The sequence below is a fragment of the Pleurodeles waltl genome, chromosome 6, assembly GCF_031143425.1.
Source record: "Pleurodeles waltl isolate 20211129_DDA chromosome 6, aPleWal1.hap1.20221129, whole genome shotgun sequence".
NCBI lineage: Eukaryota > Metazoa > Chordata > Amphibia > Caudata > Salamandridae > Pleurodeles > Pleurodeles waltl.
The window spans coordinates 1824021-1842327 of NC_090445.1; positions in this window are offsets into that span (position 1 = coordinate 1824021).

An 18307-nucleotide genomic window follows, 5' to 3' on the forward strand; every position below is an offset into this window, starting at 1 on the left:
AAGCTGGGGTAGGCTGATCTTCTAGGGCTGAGCCCTGAGTTACAAGCTGGGGTAGGCTGATCTTCTAGGGCTGAGCCCTGAGTTACAAGCTGGGGTAGGTTGATCTTCTAGGGCTGAGCCCTCATAGTTACAAGCTGGGGCAGGTTGATCTTCTAGGGCTGAGCCCTGAGTTACAAGCTGGGGTAGGCTGATCTTCTAGGGCTGAGCCCTGAGTTACAAGCTGGGGTAGGCTGATCTTCTAGGGCTGAGCCCAGAGTTACAAGCTGGGGTAGGCTGATCTGCTAGGGCTGAGCCCTCAGAGTTACAAGCTGGGGTAGGCTGATCTTCTAGGGCTGAGCCCTGAGTTACAAGCTGGGGTAGGCTGATCTTCTAGGGCTGAGTCCTAAGTTACAAGCTGGGGTAGGCTGATCTTCTAGGGCTGAGACCTCAGAGTTACAAGCTGGGGTAGGCTGATACCATGGGGAGGGGAAGATGCTCTTCTGAAGCCATGATCCTCTGTATGGCAAAGGGCTCCCTGGAATGAAAGACGTTCCTGAACCAGCTCTTCAGGGGTATCAGGAAGAGCTGCCCCTTGAATGCTGTGGCTCTCCAAACGTCATTACTTTGCGCATGTCCCTGCTGCTAAATAGATTAATATCAGGCAGTTCCGATGGAGCCTTCTCCTTTTTCCAAACGGTAAAAATTAGATTTTTACACGTCAGCCCCGGGACTACAACATCTCTGTTGCGAAGAGAGTTAGATTTAGTTTTCAAGCAAGACCTCCCCAGAAGCAAACAACCGGATCTCAGTTTTTTGACAGTCATTGCACCCTTCTGATGCCTTTAATAATCAAATGTGGTGATGCTTACCACACCCCCAAGGTGCTTGACTACTGATAAGCTTCTACGCCGCACAGAGCTTGAGGTGTAAATTCAAGTCCAGTCAGATGATAAGAAGCTCCACTTCGAAGCCTCCTATGGGAAAGTGCTTTACATCAGGGACAGCAATTCCTTCTTTAAGAGGGGGTAAAGGGAGTTCTTAATGTCCAAAACTCTGAAGGAGGCAGGAACAAGCTGCACCTAAATGGATCTAACTCTCCAAGCACACAGACCCGCCCCCACGCTCCCTTTGTGGTTAGTCAAGAGCACCCTCCTCACTGGGACCCAATGGGGCTCGATGGCTCAGCAGGGCCTCTCCTCAGGAGACCTCCTGTGATGCTGTGGTCAGCAGAGTGTGGCTGGGTACAGGCCGGGTTAAGGTGAGTGTTTACAGGGGCTGGGGAGTACGGCGAGGTTCAGGAGCTCTCCCCCTATGCGCAGGACTCCTTCTTCGAGGGCCTTTCCACCCTCCACCTCCGCACCTTGGCTCGGCTTGACATGAGCTCTGTCCCAAGGGGCTGCTGTACCACAGGGAGTCTGTATGGGCTTCTCTCTCCCTGTGTCTCCTGCTTGGGCCCCTGCTGCCTCCCAGCACTCCTGGCACTCCTCCTGCACTCCTCTGACTCCTCCGGCCTCCCAATGCACACCTTGTCACGATAGTAACGCCTCTGGCTGCACCAGGACACGCTGGACGCGCCACCCTAGATGCCAGAGTTACTGCATGCACGACCTGACACGAAGCGGCCAAACCTCGCTCACTCCAGGACACGGCCCACAGCTGTGCACCCGTGGCTTCTCAGCCCACACGTCTCACATCTCCAGGGACCCACGAGGGTCGAACTGTAAAAACTCATCTTCTTTCCTAAATATGCAGCTTAGGAGACACTGTAGGAGCATGCCTAGGTGAGTCACAGCATTAGCATCTTCTGATCTTGAGCCAGACTTTCCAGGAAAATCCTGAACGATTTCACCTGCAAAGCAGACTGTGCTAGCTTGAAAGTGTGAATTCTGCCTGTCTGTACCCAGGGAGATTCTCACACAGCACCTAGAAGATCACAACCTCTTGGACCCCTCCAAATCCAGATTTGGCGCTAACTACAGCCCTCATCCTCCTGGACCTGTTTGCAGCATTTAACACCGTCTTTCACCCCATCCTGATTTACAGACCCCACCACATCTGGATTCAAGGAAACACCCTCAAATGGATCACCTCATACCTCAATCAATCAATCAATCAGTAATTTGTAAAGCGCGGCTACTCACCTGTGACGGTCTCAAGGCGCGGAGGAGGGCAGGGGCCTCATCCGAAGAGTCATGTCTTGAGGTTCTTCCTGAAGATGGTGAGCGACGGGCTTTGTCTGAGGTGCAGGGGGAGGTTGTTTCAGCTCTTCACTGGAGTGTAGGTAAAAGAGCGTCCTCCGGCGGTGGATTTGTGGATGTGAGGGACAGTGGTTAGGGCCATCTGGGCGGAGCGAAGGGATCTGGCGAGGGTGTATTAAGGAGACACAGTGGTTCAGGTAGGCTGGTCCTGCTTTGTGTATGGCCTTGTACGTGTGGGTGAGAAGCTTGAATGTTATTCGCTTCTCGACCAGTAGCCAGAGAAGGGTGCTCAGGTGTTGGGAGATGTGTTCTCGGTGAGGGAGGTCCAGAATGAGTCTGGCGGCGTTCTGGATGAGTTGAAGTTTTTTGATGTTCCTAGTTGAGGTACCAGTATAAAGGGCGTTGCCATAGTCGAGCTTGCTAGTGACTAAGGCGTGGGTAACTGTCCTGCAACAGTCTGCTGGGATCCATCTGAAGATCTTCAGAGGTTTGCGGAGTGTGTGCCAGCAGCAGGACTCCACAGAGCTTACCTGGCGGGTCATGGATAGTGAGGAGTTGAAGATCAATCAGTAATTTTTTAAGCGCGCTACTCACCTGGTAGGGTCTCAAGGCGCTGGGGTGGGGGGATGCTACTGCTCAAAGAGCCAGGTCTTGAGATGCTTCCTGAACGTCAGGAGCTCCTGGGTCAGACGTAGGTTGACAGGGAGGGAGTTCCAGGTCTTGGCGGCAAGGTGGGAGAAGGATCTGCCGCCGGCTGTGGCACGGTGGACGCAGGGAATGGTGGCGAGGGCGAGGTCGGCGGAGCAGAGCTGGCGTGTCGGGGTGTAGAAGTTGAGGCACTCGTTGAGGTAGGCAGGTCCGGCGTCGTGGAGAGCTTTGTGAGCATGGATCAGGAGTTTGAAGGTGATCCTTTTGTTGACAGGGAGCCAGTGGAGGAGGTCTCTGAGGTGGGCTGAGATGTGTTCGTGGTGAGGGAGGTGGAGGATGAGTCGTGCTGAGGTGTTCTGGATACGCTGAAGTTTTCTCTGGAGCTTGGTAGTTGTTCCTGCGTAGAGTGCATTACCGTAGTCCAGTCTGCTGCTGACGAGGGCGTGGGTGACCGTTCTTCTGGTTTCAACGGGAATCCATCTGAAGGTCTTGCAAAGCATGCGAAGGGTGTTAAAGCATGAGGATGAGATGGCATTGACTTGCTGGGTCATAGTGAGCGATGAGTCCAGTATGAAGCTGAGGTTTCGTGCGTGGGTGGTGGGCGTTGGGGCGGTTCCCAGCGTGGCAGGCCACCAGGAGTCGTCCCATGCTCCATTGTTGGAGCCAAAGATGATGAGCTCGGTCTTCTCCAAGTTTAGTTTGAGGCAGCTTGCCTCCATCCAGTTGGCAATGGCATGGAGTCCGGTGTGGAGGTTGGTCTTGGCGATGATTCCTAAGTTGCGGGCATGCTCAGTCGGTGCAGGTGATACCTCCCCGGCAGAACCCAAAGGATATGTCTCCCACTGTTCACTTTAGAGTTCAAGAAGATCATCTGTAGACTCCCCTATGGTTTCATCCCGCAGCCCGACCCTCTTCAAGACCTACATGACCCCCCTGGCTGTCACCGTCAGATCACATAGACTAAACATCATCTCCTACAACGATGACACACAGCTCATCCTCTCAGTGTCAGAAGATCCCTCCACCACAAAAGATAACTTCCACTGATGCATGATGAACATAGCGGGCTGGATGAAGGACAACTCACCATGGACTGGCACATGGAGGCCCGTAGAGCTTTAAAAAAACCCGCCCCGACAGACCTTGCCTGCAACCTCAGCATCATCAGGGATAGCAAGATATGAAGAAACAAGTCCACGCAGTCTCATCCTCCTGCCTTCACACCCTTCGCATGCTCCGCAAGATCTTAAGATGGCTCCCAGCAAACACCAGAAGGAACGTCACACAGGCCCACATCACCAGCAGACTGGACTGCGGAAACATGCTCTACATAGGAATCACTGCACGCTTCCTGAAGAGACTCCAGACAACACAGAGTTCAGTGGCAAGACTCGAACTAAACCTCCCCAGAAGAACCTACCTCACACTCCATCTCAAAAACGACGCTGGCTCCTGATCCAGAAGAGATGACAGTTCAAGATGCTGATCACGCACAAGGCCCTGCACAACGAAGGACCAGTGTACATCAACAAATGCCTGACCTTCCACCAACCGACCAGACACCGCCCATCAGCTTCCTTCTCCCTCACAGACACCTCTTGGCTCCACCAAAGCAACAGCGGAGGACGCTCCTTCTCTCACCTGGCAGCCAAGTCTTGGAACAACCTCCCCCTGCACCTCAGAACCGCACCATCTCTCCAGCGATTCAGAAGAGATCTAAAGACCTTCCACGCAGCAGCACACAGCTCCAGCACTCCAGACCCTCATGGGTCATTTGCCACGCTATATAAATGTTTGATTGATTGATTCTGAACATTTTAAACTGTTGTATAAATGTGAAGGAATTTAAAGTTTGAGGGTAAAAATTGATGTCCTTCTTTTTGATTTGAGGGGGCAGTGCAGGGGCATCAAACAGAATGTACTATGGGTGACTAGTGGCCTCAATTGAACTTAAAAAAGGCCCACCCTTCCCCTTTAAATTTTGTTTTTTATATATGTTTGTGATCTAGATACGTGATTAAATATTTTGTGTATTTGTTTGGGACTTGCAGGCTTGCGTATTTTTTGTGAATTGTTTTGTGGTTCAAATAATCGAAAATGCTTAGGACTGGGTCCCCGGCTTCTAGTAATGGCTCAGTGAGGGGTCCCCGGATTCCAATAGTGATTCACTGTGGGTGTTCGGGTTCCACTAATGATTAAGTCGGACTCCTTTTGAATTGTTCTGATTCTGCTAATTTAAAGTTCAGCGTGAATCTAGATAGCGAAATCTTTTACCCCCATGTTATTTGCATTTTTGGAAAAGCCACTCACTGCTGCTATTCGCAGAGATGACACACAGATCCTCTTTCGAAGTATAAGTCCAAAATTAAACGGTAGGCCGACAATGTATTGTTTTTTAAATCAGATAAGATACAGGAAAGAGTTTTTACATTTTTTGTATTTTTTTACAATTTGAAGAACTCAGTGGATAGGAAATAAATAAATAGACAACAATGTTTATTATGTAACTGTACTTCTGAAATATTGGTGACAGATTGGAGCGTTTTAAAATAGTCGAGCAAAGCACTATTGTGGGATTCATTTTACATCTGGATTAGCTGATCTGTTTCTGGTACAGACTTCTAGCTGCAGATTCCTCTCCTTTTAGTTGTTTTCTGCCATCAGACTAGGGGGCATATTTACGATCCCCTTGCACAACCGTTGAGTCACTTTTTCTTATGCAATAGAGGCGCAAACCTTTACATCATATCTATGAGGCCACGCAAAGCCACTTGGCGTGGCTTATAATGGCCTCAAAGAAATGGAGTGAGCGGCTGTTCCAGCGGGTGTTCCAGCAGGTGTTCCAGTGGGTGTTCCAGCGGGTGTTCCAGCGGGTGTTCCGGCGGGTGTTCCGGGGGGCGTTCCGGTGAATGTTCCGGTGAATGTTCCGGCGGGTGTTCCAGTGGGTGTTCCAGCGGGTGTTCCAGCGGGTGTTCCGGCGGGTGTTCCGGGGGGCGTTCCGGTGAATGTTCCGGCGGGTGTTCCAGTGGGTGTTCCAGTGGGTGTTCCAGTGGGTGTTCCAGCGGGTGTTCCAGCAGGTGTTCCAGTGGGTGTTCCAGCGGGTGTTCTGGCGGGTGTTCCGGGGGGCGTTCCGGTGGGCGTTCCGGTGAATGTTCCGGCGGGTGTTCCGGTGGCTGTTCCGGTGGGCATTCCGGCGGGCGTTCCAGCGGGTGTTCCAGTGGGTGTTCCGGTGGGCGTTCCGGTGGGCGTTCCAGTGAGTGTTCCAGCGGGTGTTCCGGGGGGCGTTCCAGTGGCTGTTCCCACAGGACAATCCCCGAAGGCTTTTTACTCTGTGCTGTAGAATGCAGCACACATAGAAAGAGTAAAAACGAGGCGAAATGAAGATATTCCTCCTCATTGCGCCTCACCTGGGGAGCCGCAGGATTTGGCGCATTCCCAGGTTTACCTGTTCTTGTAAATCAGGGAATGCGTCAAAATCCATGGATGTATGAGAACAAGAAAGCAACACTCATGGACCCGCCTGCCCAGACGCAAAGGGGCCATAAATATGCCCCTAACTGTGCATATCCTTTTCTGTGGATTAGACGTGACTGGCAGGAGACACGGCTATCACATGAGAGGCAGGACACAAGACTATCGCATGACAAGGGGAAGTCACAGCTATCATATGACAGCGAGGATACAGGGTTATCAGATGACAGGCAGGAGATAGGACTATCACCTAACAGGAGAGAGATAAAGGGCTATCACATGACAGGCATGAGTCAGGGCTATCACATGACAGGAGAGAGAGAAAGGGCTATCACATGACAGCCATGAGTCAGGGCTATCACATGACAGGAGAGAGAGAAAGGGCTATCACATGACAGCCATGAGTCAGGGCTATCGCATGATAGGTGGCACACAGGGTTATCACATGAGATGGGAGTCAGGGTTATCCCGACAGGCAGGACACAGGACTATCATATAACAGGCAGGCCACAGGGCTATCACATGCCAGGCAGGACACAGAGCTCTTAAATGAGGGACACAGGGCTATCACATGAGGTTGGAGAGGAGGCTATCACATGAGGTTGGAGAGAAGGCTATCACATGACAAGTGGGAGACACAGCTATCACATGACAGGCAGGACACAGGGCTATCACATGCCAGGCACGACAGGTGGGTCACAGGGCTATCACATGACAGGCAAGAGTGACGATTATCACATGACAGATGGGACACAGGGCTATCACATGCCAGGCGGGACACAGGGCTATCACATGACAGATGGGACACAGGGCTATCACATGACAGGCAGGAGTCAGGGCTATCACATGCCAGGCGGGACACAGGGCTATCACATGGCAGACGGGACACAGGGCTATCACATGGCAGATGGGACACAGGGCTAACACATGACAGATGGGAGACAAGACTATCACATGACAGGCAGGACAGAGGGCTACCACATGCCAGGCGGGACAGAGGGCTATCACATGACAGACAGGAGACAAGACTATCACATGACAGGCAGGAGTCAGGGCTATCACATGACGGGGGAGACATGGCTATCACACCACAGGCAGGACACAGGGCTATCACATGACAAGTGGGACACAGGGCTATCACATGACAGGCAAGAGTGAGGACTATCACATGACAGATGGGACACAGGGCTATCACATGACAGATGGGACAAAGGGCTATCATAGGACATGAAGGAGACCAGGCTATCACATGACAGGCAGGACACAGGGCTATCACATGACAGGCAGGAGACATGGCTATCACATGAGAAGTGGGACACAGGGCTATCACATGACAGGCATGAGTCAGGACTATCACATGACAGATGGGACACAGGGCTATCACATGACAGGCAGGATACAGGGCTATCACATGACAAGTGGGACACAGGGCTATCACATGACAGATAGGACACAGGGCTATCACATGACAGATGGGACACAGGGCTATCACATGACAGGCATGAGTCAGGGCTATCACATGCCAGGCGGGACACAGGGCTATCACATGACAGTCGGGAGACAAGACTCTCACATGACAGGCAGGACACAGGGCTACCACATGCCAGGCGGGACAGAGGGCTATCACATGACAGACGGGAGACAATACTATCACATGACAGGCAGGAGTCAGGGCTATCACATGACAGGGGGGAGACATGGCTATCACACGACAGGCAGGACACAGGCCTATCACATGACAAGTGGGACACAGGGCTATCGCATGACAGGCATGAGTCAGGACTATGACATGACAGATGGGACACAGGGTTATCACATGACAGATGGGACACAGGGCTATCACATGACAAGTGGGACGCAGGGCTATCACATGACAGGTGGGACAAAGGGCTATCACATGACAGGTGGGACACAGGGCTATCACATGGCAGGCAGGAGACATGGCTATCACATGACAAGTGGGACACAGGGCTATCACATGACAGGCAGGAGATGGGGCTATCACATGACAAGTGGGACACAGGGCTATCACATGACAGGCAGGAGTCAGGGCTATCACATGACAGATGGGACACAGGGCTATCACATGACAAGTGGGACACACTACTATAGCATGACAGGCATGAGTCAGGACTATCACATGACAGATGGGACACAGGGCTATCACATGACAGATGGGACAAAGGGCTATCACATGAGAGGTGGGACAAAGGGCTATCACATGACAGGTGGGACACAGTGCTATCACATGACAGGCAGGAGACAGGGCTATCACATGACAAGTGGGACACATGGCTATCACATGACAGGCAGGAGATGGGGCTATCACATGACAAGTGGGACACAGGGCTATCACATGACAGGCAGGAGTCAGGGCTATCACATGCCAGGTGGGACACAGGGCTATCACATGACAGATGTGACACAGGGCTATCACATGACAGACGGGAAACAAGACTATCACATGACAGGCAGGAGTCAGGGCTATCACATGACAGGGGGGAGACATGGCTTTCACACGACAGGCAGGACACAGGGCTATCACATGACAAGTGGGACACAGAGCTATCACATGACAGGCATGAGTCAGGACTATCACATGACAGATGGGACACAGGGCTATCACATGACAGATGGGACACAGGGCTATCACATGACAGGCAGGAGACCAGTCTATCACATGACAAGTGGGACACAGGGCTATCACATGACAGGCAAGAGATGGGGCTATCACATGACAAGTGGGACACAGGGCTATCACATGACAGGCATGAGTCAGGACTATCACATGACAGATGGGACACAGGGCTATCATATGACAGAAGGGACACAGGGCTATCACATGACAGGTGGGACACAGGTCTATCACATGACAGACAGGAGACATGGCTATCACATGACAAGTGGGACACAGGGCTATCACATGACAGGCAGGAGATGCGGCTATCATATGACAAGTGGGACACAGGGCTATCACATGACAGGCAGGAGTCAGGGCTATCACATGACAGATGGGACACAGGGCTATCACATGACAAGTGGGACACACAGCTATAGCATGACAGGCATGAGTCAGGACTATCACATGACAGATGGGACACAGGGCTATCACATGACAGATGGGACAAAGGGCTATCACATGAGAGGTGGGACAAAGGGCTATCACATGACAGGTGGGACACAGTGCTATCACATGACAGGCAGGAGACAGGGCTATCACATGACAAGTGGGACACATGGCTATCACATGACAGGCAGGAGATGGGGCTATCACATGACAAGTGGGACACAGGGCTATCACATGACAGGCAGGAGTCAGGGCTATCACATGCCAGGTGGGACACAGGGCTATCACATGACAGATGGGACACAGGGCTATCACATGACAGACGGGAGACAAGACTATCACATGACAGGCAGGAAACAGGGCTACCACATGCCAGGCGGGACAGAGGGCTATCACATGACAGACGGGAAACAAGACTATCACATGAAAGGCAGGAGTCAGGGCTATCACATGACAAGTGGGACACAGGGCTATCACATGACAGATGGGACAAAGGGCTATCACATGACAGGTGGGACACAGGGCTATCACATTACAGGCAGGAGACCAGGCTATCATATGACAGAAGGGACACAGGGCTATCACATGACAGGTGGGACACAGGTCTATCACATGACAGATGGGACACAGGGCTATCACATGACAGAGGGGACACAGGGCTATCACATGACAGGTGGGACACAGGGCTATCACATGACAGGCAGGACACAGGGCTATCATACGACAAGTGGGGCACAGAGCTATCACATGACAGGCATTAGTCAGGACTATCACATGACAGATGGGACACAGGGCTATCACATGACAGATGGGACCAAGGGCTATCACATGACAGGTGGGACACAGGGCTATCACATGACAGGCAGGAGACAGGGCTATCACATGACAAGTGGGACACAGGGCTATCACATGACAGATGGGACAAAGGGCTATCACGTGAGAAGTGGGACACAGGGCTATCACATGACAGGCAGGAGACAGGGCTATCACATGACAAGTGGGACGCAGGGCTATCACATGACAGATAGGACACAGGGCTATCACATGACAGGTGGGACATAGGGCTATCACATGACAGACAGGAGACAGGGCTATCACATGACAAGTGGGACACAGGGCTATCACATGACAGGTGGGACACAGGGCTATCACATGACAGGTGGGAGACAGGGCTATCACACGACAGGCAGGACACAGGGTATCACATGACAAGTGGACGACACCGCTATCACATGACAGGCAGGAGACTGGCCTAGCACATGACAGGCATGAGTCAGGGCTATCACATGACAGGCGGGAGACACGGCTATCACATGACAGGTGGGACACAGGGCTATCACATGACATGTGGGAGACAGGGCTATCACGACAGGTGGGACACAGGGCTATCACATGACAGGCGGGAGACAGGGCTATCACATGACAGGCGGGAGTCAGGGCTATCACATGACAGGCATGAGTCAGGGCGATCACATGACAGGCGGGACACAGGGCTATCACATGATAGGTGGGACACAGGGCTATCACATGACAGGTTGGAGACAGGGCTATCATATGACAGGCGAGAGTCAGGGCTATCACATGATAGGCTGGAGTCAGGGCTATCACATTACAGGCGGGAGACAGGGCTATCACGACAGGTGGGACACAGGGCGATCACATGACAGGCATGAGTCAGTGCAGGCATGAGTCAGGGCTATCACATGACAGGTGGAAGACACAGGTATCACATGACAGGTGGGACACAGGTCTATCACTTGCGGTTGGAGAGAAGCTGTCACATGCATAAATTATTCCCTGTCAACCTTCTTGTGAAGAATGTGGCAACGTGCGGACTAAGGGGCCCCTCACACAATTGTACATACATGACTCACTCTGGCCATTTAGGACACAATTCGTCAAATCCCTGCCGACAGCCAGTGAAAAAACGTACAGTATAATGACCCCCCAATATTTAACAATTATGAAAATTAGGCATGAAAGTTAGACTCTGCCCACGTATGACACTAGCACACATGAGTTCTTGATGAAAATAACACACTAGTGTTTTGGGGACAACAGTACCCTTCTTTTTGACAAAAATGACAAAGCCGCCTCTAAGGCCCACAGCCCTGATGGAAGTGCCACTAATTCACTATTACAAGGCGTAGGCCTGTGGTGGAAGTGTCACTATTATCAGGCCTAGGACTGTGGTGGAAGGGTCACTATTATTCACTATTATCAGGTCTAGGCCTGTGGTAGAAGTGTAACTAATTCACTATTACAAGGCCAAGGCCTGTAGTGGAAGTGTCACTATTATTAGGCCCAGGACTGTGGTGGAAGGGTCACTATTATTCACTATTATCAGGCCTAGACCTGTGGTGGAAGGGTCACAATTATTCACTATTATCCGGCCTAGGCCTTGGACTGTGGTGGAAGTGCCACTATTATCAGGCCTATGCCTGTGGTGGAAATGTCACTAAATCACTATTACAAGGTCTAGGCCTGTGGTGGAAGTGTCACTATTATCAGGCCTAGACCTGTGGTGGAAGGGTCACTATTATTCACTATTATCAGGCGTAGACCTGTGCTGAAAGTGTCACTATTATTCACTATTATCCGGTGCAGGTCTCTGGTTCAATTGTCAATATTATTTACTATTATCTGGTGTAGGCCTGTGGTGGAAGGGTCACTATTATTCACTATTATCAGGCCTTGGACTGTGGTGGAAGTGTAACTATTATCAGGCCTAGACCTGTGGTGGAAGGGTCAATATTATTCACTATTATCAGGCGTAGACCTGTGGTGGAAGTGTCACTATTATTCACTATTATCCAGAGCAGGCCTCTGGTGGAATTGTCAGTATTATTCACTATTATCCGGCGTAGGCCTGTGGTGGAAGTGTCACTATTATTCACTGTTACCAGGCCTTGGACTGTGGTGGAAGTGCCACTATTATCAGGCCTACGCCTGTGGTGGAAATGTCTCTAAATCACTATTACAAGGTCTAGGCCTGTGGTGGAAGTGTCACTATTATCAGGCCTAGACCTGTGGTGGAAGGGTCACTATTATTCACTATTATCAGGTGTAGACCTGTGCTGAAAGTGTCACTATTATTCACTTTTATCCGGTGCAGGCCTCTGGTGGAATTGTCAATATTATTCACTATTATCTGGTGTAGGCCTGTGGTGGAAGGGTCACTATTATTCACTATTATCAGGCCTTGGACTGTGGTGGAAGTGTCACTATTATCAGGCCTAGACCTGTGGTGGAAGGGTCACTATTATTCACTATTATCAGGCGTAGACCTGTGGTGGAAGTTTCACTATTATTCACTATTATCTGGAGCAGGCCTCTGGTGGAATTGTCAGTATTATTCACTATTATCCGGCGTAGGCCTGTGGTGGAAGTGTCACTATTATCAGGCCTAGAACTGTGGTGGAAGGGTCACTATTATTCACTATTATCAGGCCGTGGACTGTGGTAGAAGTGTCACTATTATCAGGCCTAGACCTGTGGTGGAAGGGTCACTATTATTCACTATTATCAGGCCTTGGACTGTGGTGGAAGTGTCACTATTATCAGGCCTAGACTTGTGGTGGAAGGGTCACTATTATTCACTATTATCAGACGTAGACCTGTGGTGAAAGTGTCACTATTATTCACTATTATCCGGAGCAGGCCTCTGGTGGAATTGTCAGTATTATTCACTATTATCTGTCGTAGGCCTGTGGTGGAAGTGTCTTTAGGAAGGACCCTGCTTGTGTGCTGAGCACCAACTTCTCTGGAAACAAGATGGTGCACAGTGGTTGCACCAACAATGTCTGGAGTTCACGCAAGCTGCCTGCTAATGTGATGCCAAGAAGGAAACCTGTTTTCAACCTTAAGGGCCTACTGAGGCAACACAAATGGTTTGGGGAGAGGGAACAAGTGAGTCAAACTTTTAATAAAACGCTTCACAAATGGTGACTTAGACAAGGATAGTTGGTCCTGTGAACTCGGGAGACTGAAACAGCAGACAGAGGGGCATATTTATACTCTGTTTGCGCCGGATTTGCATCGTTTTTTTTTACGCAAATCCGACGCAAAGCTAACTCCATATTTATACTTTGGCGTTAGACCCGTCTAGCGCCAAAGATCTTGGAGTTTGCGTAATTTTTTAGCGTGGACACCTACCTTGCGTTAATGATATGCAAGGTAGGCGTTCCCTTCTAAAAAATGACTCTAAGGCATGTGCGCCTTATTTAAACTCCCATGCAAAAATGACGCACGGGAGTGGGCGGGCCTGAAAAAATGACGTCCAGACGCTTTTGCGTCATTTTTTAACGCCTGGTCAGGGCAGGCGTTAAGGGACCTGTGGGCTCGGAAGGAGCCCAGAGGTGCCCTCCCATGCCCCCAGGGACACCCCCTGCCACCCTTGCCCACCCCAGGAGGACGCCCAAGGATGGAGGGACCCATCCCAGGGAACTTAAGGTAATTTCAGGTAAGTATTTATTTATTTATTTTTTTGTGGCATAGGGGGGCCTGATTTGTGCCCCCCTACATGCCACTATGCCCAATGACCATGCCCAGGGGACATAAGTCCCCTGGGCATGGCCATTGGGCAAGGGGGCATGACTCCTGTCTGTGCTAAGACAGGAGTCATTTCAATGGGGGTTGGGAGTCAAAAAAAATGGCGCAAATCGGGTTGAGGCCAATATTTTGCCTCAGACCTGACTTGCCCCATTTTTTGACGCCCAAGCTCCATTTTCCCCTACGCCGGCGCTGCCTGGTGTGGGTCATTTTATTTTACGCACACCAGTCAGCTGCGCCGGCTAACGTCATTCAATAAATAAGGCGCCCGCATGGTGCTTTGGAATGTCGTTAGCCGGCGTTAAAAGTTTTGACCCACAACTGCGTTGGCGCAGTTGTGCGTCAAAAAGTATAAATATGGGCCAGAGAGTCTTTCACAAGACCGTGCCGGGCTACCGAAAGCACAAAGATAAGGACATCAGAAAGTTTGGTATTTCAGGCACCACATCAGTGCCCTGCGTAGATGGATCTTGTAGGACATCTGGCTGCATGGATGACATCGACCACCTCTGCCAGCCCCCGTTAGCTGGGCCACTCAATCTCCATGTACACAGGTGTGGCTTATGGAGACTGTGCAGGACCCTGCCCCTGTTTCTGGGACTCAATGTCTTCCCAAAGTGGAAGCCTGATCAGAGGACAGCTGCTCAGGAGCTCTACTTGTGTCACTTCATGGCCCAGTCTGGAGCAATCAGTCTATCCAGATCCTCTTCAGAATCCAAAGGTAATGGCGGCAGTGCATACCAGAGCTGTTTGTTTAATCCCAGCAGGAATTATCATTCTAACAAACACCTTATGGGAGACTCCAGCACGCAAAGTGCTGACACTGCATGTTCTTGATGGTGGCAAATAGAACTAGCAAGGTTGTTCCCCAGTTCACCACTGACTGGAGACACCCTGCACCACATCAGGGTGGAGATGCCACACCTGATACGTCAGCCGAAGCCTGCTTCGCGCATCCATTCTGCTATCAGGGGCCCGCTAGGTGATGGCAAGACAGAGGTTGTGCTTGGCCAGCGACCTCCAGAGACGCGGGATCCAAGATCCCAATGCAGCCTTCTTGGCGCAGTACCACAGGGTGATAGCGCTCTTCTCGAAGACCTGTACCAGCTTCTGTTCGATGAAGGGCAGGTGGATAGCCTGAAGCTCCAGCAGGCTGACATGCAGCTCGCTCCAAAGTAGGCCATAGTGTGAGAAAGTAGCCTCTTTCTAGCATGCTTACCCCCACTTTTGGCCTGTTTGTGAGTGTGTGTCAGTGTGTTTTGCCTGTCTCACTGGGATCCTGCTGGTCAGGACCCCAGTGCTCATAGTTTATGGCCTAATGTGTGTGTCTGTGTAGTGCTTGACTGTGTCACTGAGGCTCTGCTAAGCAGAACCTCAGTGCTTATGCTCGCTCTGCTTTTACAATTGTCACTAAAGACTACTGACTTCATTTACCAATTTCAATTGGCACACTGAACCCCCTTATAAGTCTCTAGTATAGGGTACCTAGGTAACCAGGACATTGGGGTTCCAGGAGATCCTTATGGGCTGCAGCATTTCTTTTGCCACCCATAGGGAGCTCAGACAAACCCTTACACAGGACTGCCACTGCAGCCTCAGTGAAATAGCGTACATGTTATTCCACAGCCATTTTCTCTGCACTTAAGTAACTTATAAGTCACCTATATGTCTAACCTTCACTTGCTGAAGGTTAAGTGCAAAGTTACTAAGTGTGAGTGCACCCTTGCACTACCAGAGAAGGATAGCAGCCCATTGTACATGAGGGACCCTCTGAACTTCACAGGCCCTCTCAAGTGCAGCAAACCACTTATAGATGTCATCACCATCCTTGTAAGGAGGGACAACTTTATGCAGATTCCTAGAGTCAAATTAAGGTTCCCTAACATTTAAATTTCTGAAACTGCTGCTGCCACCATGGGGAGCTAACCACAAACCTGCCTTTCCTTTTCCATAGCCAGGGATTCCCTGTCTAAGGCCAGCGATTGCTGCTGTAGCCTGAGTCTGGCCTCCTCTAACCTCAGCTTTCTGAGTTCCCTATGAAGGGACTGGTCCTCAGGGTTAGATGATGTTAGAACCAAGATCATCTGCGGGCTCCCCCATGAGTCCTCCCTCAGCCCTACCCTCTTCAACATTTACATGGCCCCGCTCACCAACATCCTCTGCCCCCACGGAATCACCATCATTTTGTATGCAGACGACACCCAGCTCGTCATCTCCCTCACCAGGAACCCTTCCACCACCAACACAAACCTCCACGCCGGACTCCTCGACACCGCCAAATGGATGACAGCAAGTCACCTCAAACTCAACTCCAACAAAACAGAAATCATCATCTTCGGCCCCAACAAGACAGTATGGGACGACTCCTGGTGGCCCACCACCCTAGGATCACACCCAACACCGCCCACCCACGCACGCAACCTCGGCATCATCTTAGACTCATCTCTCTCCATGGCCCAGCAAATCGGCACCATATCATCCTCCTGTTTCAACACCCTTCGCGTGCTACGGAACGCCTTCAAATGGATCTCCATAGAAACCAGGAAGACCGTCACCCATGCACTCATCAGCAGCAGACTAGACTACAGAAACGCCCTCTATGCTGGTACCACAGCCAAGCTTCAGCAGAAACTCCAGCGCATCCAGAACGCAGCCGCCCGTCTCATCCTCAACCTCCCACACCGCAAACACAGCTCCACTCACCTCAGATCCCTTCACTGGCTACCCATCAGAAAAAGGATCATCTTCAAAGTCCTCATCCACACCCACAAATCCCTCCATAACACTGGACCAGACTACCTCAACGAACGAGTGAACTTCCACACACCCACTCGACTCCTCCGCTCTGCTGACCTCGCCACAGTCCCCCACATCCAATGTGCCACCACCGGAGGCAGATCCTTCTCTTACCTCGCCGCCAAGACCTGGAACTCCCTCCCCACCAACCTGCACAAGACCCAGGACCTCCTGACCTTCAGAAAGCACCTAAAGACATGGCTTTTTGAGCAGTAAATCGGCATGCCCCATAGCCCCCCTCCCCCCACAGCGCCTTGAGACCCTACCGGGTGAGTAGCGCACGTAATACATTTTTTGATTGATTGATTGATGTGTGGGATGCCTCTGAAACAGAGGTAACATTGGAATGTGCAGAGGCAGATCTATCTCTAACAGGGGCCGCCCTAGTGACCTGGCCTCTAAGGGTGAAGGGAGCCCTACTTGTGTGTGAACCCTCCCACTACCAGTTACAATAGTGGGCTTGTTGAAAGATAGGTCTGAGGAAGGACCCTCTCCAGGATTGTCATCTTGCTCCTCTGAGCCTTCCTGGTTGGAGTCATCCTCTACCTCTATCCCTGTCTGATCTGGACCAGTGCTGAGTCCCTGGTCATCCTGAAGGAGTAGATTTAAGAGGAACTCCTTATTGGAGTTCTTCCCAAACCCCAAACTTCTTTCAATACAGGGACCTCTCAACCTTTTAAAGTTTAGGGGCATATTTATACTCCGTTTGCGCCGATTGTGCGTCAAAAAAGTTGACGCACAATCAGTGCAAACGTTGCCCCATATTTAAACTCTGACGCCCGAGCCCACGGACGACAAAATTCCACTGTGTGCGTCATTTCTTGGATGCGGCAACCCGCCCTGCGTTAATGATATGCAGGGTAGGCGTTCCTGTCCAAAAAACAACACAAACGGCCGAGCGTCGTATTTATGCTTCCGGGCAAAAATGACTCTCGGTCGGGAGGCGGAGCAAAAAAATGACGCACAGTCCGATGTGCGTCAAAATGTAACGCCTGGGTCAGCGCAGGCGTTAAAATGGGGCAAACACACCTGTATTTAATCAGAACACACAGAACAAACAGCAGAGCAGCAGAGCAGCAGAGCAGCAACAGGGAGACATGGAGGTGATTCTTATCCAGCGTGCACGCAGACGCAGAGCCCAGCAGCAACAACAGCAGCTACAACAACACCAGCAGGGACCCCAAAGGCAGCTCAGAAGGCAGGAGAGGATATTCCGCCCAAGAACAACCCTGCATGGCCTCAGGGAACACGACATCATACAGAGGTACCGGTTGAACTGGCAGGCCATTCAGCAGCTACTGCGAAACATTGAACAGCAGTTGGCCCCCACTTTGGTGACTTCCCGCACCATCCCAACAGAAACAAAGCTGCTTGCCGTACTTCACCTGCTGGCAAATGGCTCATTTCAAACAACTGGTGCCATGTTTGGCGGAATATCACAACCATCACTCTCCGCATTTCTGCCCAAAGTACTGGATGCCATCATTCGACTGACACCCGCCACATCTGCTTCCCTAACACACTGCAGAAGCAGCAGGAAACAAAACAGGGGTTCTGTCTCATCAGTGGCTTCCCACACGTCCTTGGTGCAATCGAC